This window comes from Silene latifolia, chromosome X, assembly GCF_048544455.1.
Source record: "Silene latifolia isolate original U9 population chromosome X, ASM4854445v1, whole genome shotgun sequence".
NCBI classification, from domain to species: Eukaryota; Viridiplantae; Streptophyta; class Magnoliopsida; order Caryophyllales; family Caryophyllaceae; genus Silene; species Silene latifolia.
Window position 1 is genome coordinate 85,686,547 of NC_133537.1, and position 8,084 is coordinate 85,694,630.

The window sequence follows — 8,084 nt, forward strand, 5'->3', positions numbered from 1 at the left end:
TAATAATAAAGTATTACAAAATCCAAGTAGGTGACATCTGTAATTATTAAAACAAGATATTGAGATGAATTCATAAACTGAATTGATTTCATAAAACTTAATTTGTGTACAGACGAATTCTATGCTATATATATAACCGAATGAATAACTTTTTTACGAAAACGAATAATTCTAATTACACTAATTACCAAAATAGTGGAAGGAAATAATCTTGTTTCCTTGAGTGAAGGGTGGAGCGTGGAGCCAACGGCTCTTTTGACTCAAGAGCAACAGCTCTATGGGCTGGATAATGCCCCCCGCAAGTTGGAGTGTGGAAAGTCGAGACACCCAATTTGGAGAGTAGTTCATCGAATGAGGCACGACCTAGAGCTTTGGTAAAAATGTCCGCGAGTTGAGCTTTTATGTGAACATAGCTTGGAGCAATTATACCCTTTTGTATCTCGTCGCGGATAAAATGGAAATCAATTTCGATGTGTTTTGTGCGTTCGTGAAACACCAGATTTCGGGCAATATAAAGTGTTGACTTATTATCACATTGTAGTTAAATAGGTTGATGATGATGTATATCGAGAGATTGAAGCAAACCTTTAAGCCATTTAAGTTCACATATTGTAAATGCCATTACTCGGTATTTCGCTTCAGCGGATGAACGAGACATTGTCGCTTGTTTCTTGGTTTTCCACGAGATAGGTGAGGAACCCAGGAAGACTAGATAAGCAGAGAGAGATCGACAGCTGGTTGGACAGGTGGCGTAGTCGGCCTCGCAGTATGCATTGAGGCGTAAGTCACTGTCGGAACGGAGAAGGATGCCTTGTCCCGGGGAATTCTATAGGTAGCGTACAACATTTAGTGTGGCATTCCAATGTTCACTGGTAGGAGCATGCATGAATTGTGCAAGTGTGTGGACCGAATATCTCAACTCGGGGCGAGTAATGGTGAGGTATACTAGGTGTCGCATGAGTCGACGATATGGTTGAGGGTCAGGCATCAATTCAGCATAAGAGAGAGCTAATCGATGATGTTGTTCCATTGGGATAGATGCGGGCTTTGTTGCAAGGTGGGCCGTTTTAGTTAAAATATCGAGAGGATATTTGCGTTGAGATATGAAAATCCTAGAGTTATGGCGAGCAATTTCTAAGCCGAGGAAGTACTTAAGCGCTCCTAGATCTTACATGTAGAAAGATTTGCTTAAGAAGTCCTTAAATTATGTAATGAAGCTTGAGTTATTACCACAAATTACCAAATCATCAACGTAAACTAGGATGTGAACCTCGGCGTCTGGCCTTAAGATGGAGAACAATGAGTGATCGTACGAGCATTGTCGAAATCCATACTTTATGAGAGCGGAAGCGAGCTTTGCATACCAACATCGAGGGGCTTGACGAAACCCGTATATAGAATTTCTTAATCGACATACTTTCCCATCAGCGGACGGTAGAAAACCAGGTGGAGGTTTTATATAAATTTCCTCATGGAGGTCGCCATGTAGGAAGGCGTTATGGACGTCCATTTGATGAAGGACCGATCGTTTGGCAGCGACGATGGCCAGCAAGGTCCGAACGGTGACTAGCTTGATGGTGGGAGCAAAAATTTCATTATAATCCGCGCCTTCAATTTGTCGATTACCCATGATAACTAATCGAGCTTTGTATCGTTCGATGGAGCCATCGGCGTTGTATTTAATTTTGTAGACCCATTTGGAACCGGTAGCCTTCTTGTTCGGAGGTAGATTTTCGAGAGTCCATGTGTTATTTTTTTTTCAAGAGCTTAAATTTCATGTTTCATAACTTCACACCATTCGGGGACTTGCACGACATATTTAAACAAACTAGGCTCGTGGTGTTTAGTCACGGCCGACAAAAAAACTTGATGATTAGGAGAAAACTTTGCGTAATTGAGATAATGAGAAATCGGGAAGGCAGTACCTGAAGGCGATGGTGTGGAAGTGAGTGAGTTGAACGAGGGGCGTGGTTTTGAGAGGACAAAATTGGTGCTCGAGCGAGTCGTTGTTCACTCCATCAAACACATTTATATTCTCAACAAACAACTAGATAGTGGTTAAGTCGAGGTCGATCCCCGACAACGGCGCCATTTTGGTGTTCGAGCGAGTCGTTGTTCACTCCATCAAACGCATTTATATTCTCAACAAAGAACTAGATAGTGGTTAAGTCGCGGTCGATCCACGGGACATTGTGCTTTGGGTTGTAAGTCTATCTATCTCAATTTATGCTAGTGTCACAATTGTTGGGATTCGAAGTTGATAATTCTAAACTAATGAAAGCAATAAAGTAAAACAAGCAATAAATTAAAAGATGTATACAAATGATTAAAGGTACTAGGGTGTCATGTGTTTATAGGGGAATCATGGTGAAAATCATACAAATATGTTTACATAGGTGCAAGCAATTATTGTTGTAGTGGAATTGAGTTGGTTTATGTCTTACAATCCCTAGGAAGATTTAGGTCCCGGAGCCGAGCCGGTCAAGACTGTACAACACCTACAAGTCGACATAGTTTCCTCCTAGTCACTTCTTTGCATGGTCTAACAAGACTCGAGTTAGTTTATATCTTACAAGTCTTGTTGAATAGATAAGAGATGTATAAATGCAAGGTTTCATAGTCTAGCATTTTATCAAACATAACATGTGCATAGGTTAACACTACAACAAGCAAGCAATCTCATGGAAACATATTAGATTAAGTATGGATCTACCCCCATGTTATAGTTCCCCTAATCTCCCATTAACCCTAGCTAGGAAACTACTCACTCATGAATTCATGATCATGGAAAACATGCTAACAAGGGTGTCAATCATATTAACAAGTCTAAACAAGATGAATGAGTGAAGAAATATGCAATAAAGAATAAAGAGTAAAGAGATTATACCAATATTAAGATGAACAAATGGAAAGGAAATAATAATAGAAGAAAACCTGATTGATTGATGAAGAGTTGTCAATTCTCCAATAATAACCCAATAATCTTCAATTATTCAATAATAAGTCTTGAACAATAATTAAGAAAATTAGTGCCTTGCAAGTCCCTTGAGGCCACGCACGTCCTAGCTTGCAAGTCCTTTGAGGAACATGCGTCTTGGCTTAGTACTTGCTCGTGCTGCTCTGCGATCCGCCCGCCCTGGGCTCGGGCCGCCCGGATTATGGCCTGGGACGCCCGTCTTAAGGTCGGGACGCCCGGATTATGGGACAACATGGTTCTTCTTCTTGTGACTACTTCAAGACCTGTGGGGATCATTTGAGGGGTCGCGGGAGTCGGTTGTCATTGCCCATTTATTCGTTTTATTGATTTGAGCCTTAGGTAATAGCCTCCTCCTCGATGCTTGATCGTTATGTAATATCAATTTAGCTCCGCTTCACTCCGTCTAACCGGGTTAGTGCTCTTCTCCTACAAAGGACACCAAACCTCATAGAATACGCATAGAAGGCGGCTAAAGACAAGGAAAGACCCTAATGCATGCTAAAAAGCATAGGAACTAGGTTAATTAGGGGACTAAATGTATGCAAATAGGAGTCACATCAAAAATATTTCAGATTAGAATTCGGTATCTTATTTCGATGACCCCGTCCCAAGTGTGTCAAGTCAAGGGGATTATTAGACGGGGTGGAAGGTTTGGGATGCGTGGTTGTGGATTGATCAGTTGATGTGACCATAATTTGAGCATATTTAGTCCCCGAATTAGCCTTGTTCTCATGGTTTTTAGTGCATATTTGGGTCATTTATTATCTTTAGTCCTTTGTTTTGCATATTCTTTGAGGTTTTGATCCCTTGGTAGGAAAGGAGTACAAACCTTGCATTTTCATGGCAAAATGGAGCTAAATTGATTAAATTCAATGACCAAGCATCAAAGAGAAGACAAGACTAGAAGGCCTTTTACATACTATAGTAGATGGGCAATTATGAGAAAAGATCCTTGCATCCCCGAGGAAATCCTCAAGGATTGTATGAAGAGAAAGGAAGAAAAGAAGAAAGGAAGAAGCTGATCTACAATCCGAGCGGATTGCCCACAATCCGCCCGTCTAAGAGAAGGAATCCGAGCGTCTTCCTCAGAAGGCCGCTCGTCCAAAATACCCACAATGCGCCCATCCACCACCACAATCCGCTCGTCCAACAAGAAGACAATCCGCTCGTCTCGTGCTCTGGACGCTCGGATTGTGTGACAGCTAATCCGACTTCTACTTGTTCTATGAAGGATGCGCATACCTCGAGAAAGACTAGCAAAAAGGAGACTCGCATATTTTTCTGAGAGGAGCGATTCCTCAAGGACTTAATCGTCATTTAAGCCCTTAGTAAACCCTAATTTGTGTACCTAATCCCCACTATAAATACCCCAATAGTCTAATTAGATAATGATGTTCTTCTTAGCAATCTCTAGTGTAGTTTATATTAATCTAATCTCTCTTTAATCTTGTAATCAACATTTAATCAAGTTTTAATACAAATCTCATTTCCTTAATCTTTCTTTTGTTCATCTTTCATTTTGGGTAATTGAAGATTATTTGGGTTATTATTGGGAGATTGACAACCTTCCAATCAATCATCAATTACTTCTATTATTCTTTGCTTTATTATTGGAATCATTAGTAGGTATAATTCTCTTAATCCCTTTTTAATTATTGTTAATTATCTTCATTTATTCATCATGTTTTAATTTGTTGGTATGACTGACAACCTTGCTAGCATGTTCAACATGATAATGAGTGAGTAGTTTCCTTAGCTAGGGTTAATGGGTAATTAGGGGAAACCAACATGGGGGATGATTCATGCTTAAATTAATATATTTTCATAGTTTATTTGCTTGCTTGTTGTGATCTCAACTTATGCACATGTTATGTTTGATGAAATGCGAGCCTATCAATCGTTGCATTTTTTACCCATCACCTATCTTTTCAATGAGACTTGTAAGACATAAACCAACTCGAGTCTCATTAGACCATGCATATAGTTGAGTAGGGAAGATTAAGTCGACTTGTAGGTGTTGTACAATCTAATCGATTCGGCTCCGGGACCCAAACTTTCCTAGGATTGTAAGATATAAACCAACTCGATCCATCACAACAATAATTGCTTGCTTATAATTTGAGAATATGTTTGTATGATCAATTCCCATGAATCTCCTATGACCCCATGACACCCTAGTGCCTTTTATCAATTGTTTACACCCCTTTTTAATCATCTTGCTTGTTTACTTTCATTGCTATTTAGTTTAGTGATCTTCTACTTCAAACCCCAAATTGTGACACCCTTAGACACAGCTAGTTGCAATTGAAAATCTCATCTCAATTCCCGTCCCTTGGGATCCGACCTTTACTTGCCTCTTTACTAATTGTAGAGTTGTTTGTGGAGTTATAAATAGTGTTTTGGTCTAGGTGCTACTAACGACAAGTACTGAAAACTAAACCTCTCAAGAGAGTCCGACCAAAAATGGCGCCGTTGCCGCGGACGGTGTTAACTTGATTTAGATTTTCTTAGATTGTTATTAGTTGTGTCTTTCTTTGCCTTGGGGAAGTAAAACTCCTCAACGTTTGTTCTAATTATTTTCAAGTTGTTTGATATTTTGCATGTCTAGAAGATCACAAGGTAACTTGTTACCCTTTGATCACGAAATTGAAAGGACTTTAACAAACAATAGAAGACTTGCTAGAGGAACTTTGAGAGGTATTGGTGAGGTTGTAGATATTCAACCAAACACTATTGAGTTCATCAACCCTTTTGCAAGAGAAGGTGAGGAGAACCCAACACAAAATCAACCCACAATGCCTAAATTTTCATCACATTCCGTACCAACCGAGGAGAACCTACCCAATGGTACTCCCACACCACAACACTTAACCGGAAATTTCATTGCCAAATCAGCATTTATCCAATTAGTCGAAAGAAGCCAATTTGGGGGGATGCCTAGTGAAGACCCTCACTCTCACATGGAGACTTTTTGTGACTATTGTGATGCGATTTCTCAAACCGGTGTAACTCAAGACCAAATTCGACGGGTCTTATTTCCTTTTTCTCTAATTGGCACCGCAAAACAATGGTTGAAAGGCCTTGATAAGGCTACTCTCGGAATTGACTCTTGGAAGAAATTGACTCTAGCTTTCTACAAAACGTTCTACCCACCGGAAAAGACTAATATGCTAAGAGCTCAAATTACGGGCTTTAAGCAAAGAGATGAAGAATCCTTGTATGAAGCTTGGGAGCGATTCAAGGGAATTTGTCGCTCATGTCCTCATCATGGACTTAGCGAGTGGTTCTTGGTACAACAATTTTGGAATGGTCTTTATGAAGACTCAAGAAACATTCTCAACATGGGATCAAATAGTATGTTCACCGAAGTTGACGATAATCAAACTTGGAACAAGATTGAGGAAATGGCGGTCCATAATTCACAATATAGTAGACCTCGCAAGGCTGCTAGAGGAGGAAAGCATGAAGTGGACTCTATTACTCAATTGGATGCTCAACTTAGTGCTCACATTGATACCATCAATTTGAAGTTCGAAAAAGCTATGGCTAGACTTGAAGAAGCCTCAAAATCACCAAAGCAACATGTTAATGCCATGACGTCATCTTCATCAATCCCAAGTGGGATATGTGAGAATTGTGGAACTTTGGGACATGACCAAAGTGAATGTAGGGGAACAAATGAACAAGTGAATGCTTTTCAAGCATACAAGAGTGGTACCCCTTATTCAAATTATTACAATGAAAATACCAAATTCCACCCAAATCTCTCATACAAAAGCCAAAATGTTCAAAACCCTCAACCAACATACACCCCACCTCCCATGAGAAACCAAAATCAAAGACCATTTTACAACCAAAACCAAGGTTACCAAAATCAAATTACATACAATCAATAAAGGGACCAAGGTTTTGATGTTTAAAAAGCGGTCCTCCAAATGCAAAAGAATCAACAAGAGTTTTTCACTCAAATGCAAAAGTATAGTCAAGCAAAGGAAATCACCATCAACAACATCCTAGCCCACACCAAAATGTTGGAAACCCAATTGACTCAACTAGCATCTTCAAGCTCACAAAGACAAAAGGGGCAATTTCCACCTCAAAGTAATCCCCCGAGACATGAAACGGTTAGTGCCATTCACATGAGGAGTGGTACGAGATATGAAGCACCAAAGAAGCAAGTTGAGGATGAAGTGGTGGAAGCTAGTGACAAAGAAGGAGTTGTGCAAAACTCCAAGGATGGAGAACCATCAAAAGATGAAGTTTCAAAGAAAAATGAAGACAAGGCCAAGGAGAAGGAACCCATTGTGATTAGACTTCCTTTTCCAAGTCGTCAAGCCAAGCCCAAATTTGATGACCAACTTGGAAAGTTTATGGAAATTGTGAAGAATTTGGAAGTCTCGATTCCTTTCACGGAATTAATCAATCACGTGCCGGCCTATGCAAAGTACATGAAAGACATCCTTACGAAAAAGAAGTCAATCCGGAAGCTTGAGACTATCGCCTTCACTAAGGTGAGTAGTGCAATCCTTCAAGGGAGTTCACCTCCGAAACTTAAAGATCCGGGAAGCTTCTCAATACCGTGTACCATTGGCGACACAACGATCAACAAAGCCCTATGTGATCTAGGGGCTAGTGTGAGTGTTATGCCGTATTCGGTAAGTAAAAGGTTAGGGATGGGAGAGCTTAAATGTACCAATATCACACTCCAAATGGCCGATAGATCGACGAAGACACCATTAGGGATATGGGAAGATGTTCCCGTAAGAGTTGGGAAATTTTTCATCCCGGTGGACTTTGTCATTGTTGACATGGAAGAAGACTCCAATAATCCAATCATTCTAGGAAGACCTTTCTTGCACACCGCGGGTGCGGTAATAGATGTGAAGCATGGAGAGCTCACTCTAAAAGTGAGAGATTAGAGCATAACTTTCAATCTTGACAAGACCATGAGAGCTCCCCGTTTGAATGAACCATGTTTTATAGTTGATCATTATAGCCGGAAGGATGAGAGGAAGAAGTCGGAATTCCAATGGAAGAAGAAAGTTGATGATGCTCCATCAAAAGAGCAAGTGAATTGTAACAAAGAGAGCTTGAAAAGCTCACCCAT

General features: G+C 40.2%; 1 non-coding gene across 1 annotated transcript; it reads right to left on the bottom strand.

Annotated features, from left to right (window-relative positions):
* Nucleotides 1-6,144: 6,144 nt before the first annotated feature.
* Nucleotides 6,145-6,251, bottom strand: LOC141624617 (small nucleolar RNA R71). Its single transcript, XR_012534422.1, has one exon. It is a non-coding gene; the product is annotated as a small nucleolar RNA R71 (small nucleolar RNA).
* Between the last annotated feature and the right edge of the window lie 1,833 nt (nucleotides 6,252-8,084).